Below are 3,937 nucleotides of genomic sequence, written 5' to 3'. Positions count from 1 at the left end.
CTTCCAATCTATTCTCTTCTTCTTTCTTCTTCTTTTTTCTCTTCCTCTTCTTCTTCTCTTTCTTCTCTCTCGAACTATTCTGCAAACTACTCGGAGGCCAGCAACAGACGTTGTTCCTCCTCGCGCCTCCTTATCCCTTCGAGCCTTGCGAGGTCATTATTACTGCGCATTTCCTCATCTTGCAGCTTTCTTTTGCGATTTCCTTCTGCCATTATGAGCTTTGCACGCTCCATTTTCTCCTGTTTCTCCTCCTCTTATTTTCTTCTTCTTTCCTATTCTTTTAATGTGATGATTAATCTTTGAGGGTCAATAATAGACCCTTGTGGCACATTCTCCCTTCGACGCCACATCAGGGGGGGTATCTTCTCTTTCTTTGCCCTCCTCCGTCGCAACCATTTGCGTTGTTTCAAGTTGCGCTGGCTCCATCAATTGCGTTGTTTCCCCCCTGTCCTCCCTTACAAAGGTTGATTCTCCATCATTTTTTGGGCTCGCAGCCCTCTGCTTCTTTTCTTCTTCCTTTTTTAGGCGCCTTTCTTCACGCCGGCGCATTCTTCTTTCTTCCTTCTTTTTCTTCATCATCTCCTTCTTCTCTTCCTCATCTTCATCATCATCCTTCTTCTGTTTACTCTTTTTCTCCTTGCGATGATGAGATGACTCAGCTTCTCCAGCCTTTCTCCCTTTGCTTTTCATCTTCAACTACTTCTGATTGCGTCTCCACTGCAACCTCATCCATCGCAACTTCAGCCACCGTAACTTCTTCCACCGCAACTTTGGAGGTTCCATCATAGGTTTCTGCATTGGCAGTTACCTCAAGAGTCTCTAAGGCCAGAGTGCCTCGTTCCATCTCTGCTTTGTTCACCATTGCCTTCGGCACCACCACCTCTTCATTCACCACCACTGTTACCTCCTCTGTAGACAGTGGTTGGTTTACAACCCCTGCCTCGGGTAATCCCTCTCCTTACTCCAGATTGCTCAGAATGTTACCAAACACCTCCGTATCATCGCATCTCTTCTTCTTACTCTCTTAGTTGATACGTAAGAGTTGGAACTGGTGTGCTCTCAGTGCTGTGCCCCCTCTTGAACTGAGGAGGTCTGGCGGTTAAGGGGTATTTCTGGGTTCTACCGACGATTCTCAGGACGGTGTAGGGTTGGGCAGCAAGTCAGCGACTGACAGCGAGGAATGTTGCCTCTCGAATGGCGATTTGGTCGGAGGAAGGGGTTGAGGGTGAGGTAGAGTGTTGGGAAGCTTGGTTAGCCATGGATGGTAAGCTAGGGAGGACTAAAAAATTTGCTAAGGTTGTTGGAAGAAGAAAGCTTCGTATGCTATAGGCACTAGGGTTTTCAGTTTGCAAAATGAGGTAAAGAGTTCACAGACAGGAAAGGGTTCCTATTTATAGGTTGGGTCGTAGTGGGCCCAATGCGATTTTCATGGTGACAGGTCTCGAGAGATGTAAAAGGCCCATCGCTTGAACTTCCCTCATTTATGAAATTTCAGAAAAATGTCCTTTCGTCTTCAGAGTCATCATTGCTTTGGGATATGAATTGATTGGACTCCTCAAATGACAAAAATAATTTTCTTTAATGTTTTATTTGAATGGACGCAATGTAAAGATTAACACAATTTGTTCACCAACGCAACTGCATCTTCGCAGAGGATGGGCAACAATGCATGCATACCCGTAACACACCCCTTAACTAAACACATTTCTAGAGGATCGGGCACACGATGTTGCTACCAGCGCAACACTACCTCAACATAGTGCATTTAACTAAGGACAGACAAAGGACATATATGCGCGCAATACACCACTCGGTTTCAACGCATTTGAGTTGGATGAATGCAAAATGTGTCTTTCTTGGTTCAAGATGCATCTATCATTGCCGTGCATACTAGATGTTGATTGTTTCATTTTATTTATTTTATTTTATTATTATTTTTTTATCAACGCAAGTTGCTAATACTTGCGGCAATAAATTTCTCTTTATTTCTCAATCATACTCTAATTAAGGACCAACACATTAATTACAGAAAAGTTAAAAGAATTAAAGACAGTATAAAAATAAATGCAAAGGAAATAAATGAAGAATTAAATTCATAAAGTCAAGAAACGAATTAAATGAAGAAGTAAAGACAAAATTCAAGAATTCAATAAGACAAAAGTTTAAAGAAATCATTAAATATAGATATGAGATATGGACCGAAAGATGCGTTTCCTTGAGTGAGCGCAATCCACATCCCTGCAGGCGGTCCGACTTGCCTGCCAATGTCCTAAGGACATTGCTCCTTTCCATTGGATCCCGGGGCTTCTGAGTTGCTGGGCAACATTCCTGGTGCTCTATTTTTCAACTCAGATGCTAGCTAGCCCACTTGGATCTCCAAGTTTTGAATTGAAGACGAGGGTTTCTCAGATGCTAACTAGCCCACTTGGATCTCCAAGTTTCGAACTGCATCATTTTTGTCCATATATTATTTATACAAGGCCTCCAATGAGCTTCCAGAGGTGTTCTAAGATGAGGGTTGCTGGATATGCGATCTCCTTGGTTGCCCCTGGTTCGAGTTATGGTGAAAAGGAGGATTTCCTCGACTGCCACTCTGATGGTTGATTGGCCCCCCTTGGTTAGGATTGCCACCCCAACCGAAGTTAGGATGGCTCAAGGGTTGTTTTGGATGGCGCATACTTGCCGGAGATTTGATGGGCACATGTATGCTACATGAGCCCGTCCACAATTAACGTAACTTATTGTAACCACTTGAGCCGGTGCAGCGGGTTTTGCTGATTGTTGAGAGATGGCTCCTTGATTGATTGCCATCGATTGAAGGATCAAGTTCACCGTAGCCATCTGAGCGGCCAACGTGGTCATTGTCTCCGCAGGGACAATGGCCGTTTCATTCTTTCTTAGTTCGGCACCTCGGCCTCCATAGCCATCATCAATCAAGTCATCTATGTTTCGTGATATATGGTCAAGGATGACTTTAGCCTCATTATACGTTTTGTCCATAAAACCTTCTGCCGCAGAGGCGTCAGCAACAATCTGCGTCGATCTATTCAGGTCGTTATAAATGGTCTCCATCAAAACACAATCGGGTATCCCGATATGCAAGCAGTTTTTCACCAATCTTCTAAATCGCACCCAGGCGGTGCTCAGGGTCTCATTCTCCATTTGCTCAAAGTTCAGCACATCCTTTCGTCGCCTTGTGTTGACAGTCGACGGGAAGAACTTCTTCATGAATCGCTCCACCAGTTGATCCCATGATGTGATCTCGTTCGGCTCCAGTGAGCGAGCCCACCTTTTTGCTTTGTCCCTCAAGGTGTAAAGGAATAGATACGTCTAATACTCTCTGGGGTTATGCCAGGTAGTGAGAAGTTGCCGCACATTTCGAAAAAGCTGGTCCAGTGGGCATGCGGGTCTTCACCTTGCAAACCCCCAAATTGCCCAGCATTTTTGATCATTTTTAGCATGATTGACTTTATTTCGAACCTTGCGTTCTCCTCGACAATAGGCCTCAAAATCCCAGGCGAAAAATCATACAGGTTGGGTGCCGCATAATTCCTCATGAGGATGATGCGATCAGCGGCCAAGAAAATAGGATCCTGCGCTGGTCGTACAGCCTCTTGATTCACTACGGGAACCGCATTGTCGTTATTATCTGCCATATTCACTGCTTTCTTTCGCCTTATCCAATTCTGACGTGCCTGTGTGCAAAAAGTACGCTTGATCTTAGGGTCAGCTTCGAATTCTAGTTTAGCACCAGTACTCATAAACCGTCAAGTTGCTCTCCACGTTGAACAGCCAGTATAACGAGATCTGTCTTGCAAAACACCACAAACACACTCAAAAAATAAACCGTTAACCACTCCCCGGCAACAGCGTCATAAACTTTTAATGCGTATTTTTACCATGATGCAAGTCCATGCCATAAGCTTGATGACATAGA

This window comes from Benincasa hispida, chromosome 12 (genome assembly GCF_009727055.1).
Source record: "Benincasa hispida cultivar B227 chromosome 12, ASM972705v1, whole genome shotgun sequence".
In the NCBI taxonomy this organism is placed as follows: Eukaryota; Viridiplantae; Streptophyta; class Magnoliopsida; order Cucurbitales; family Cucurbitaceae; genus Benincasa; species Benincasa hispida.
Note: the sequence above shows the minus strand (reverse complement) of the source record.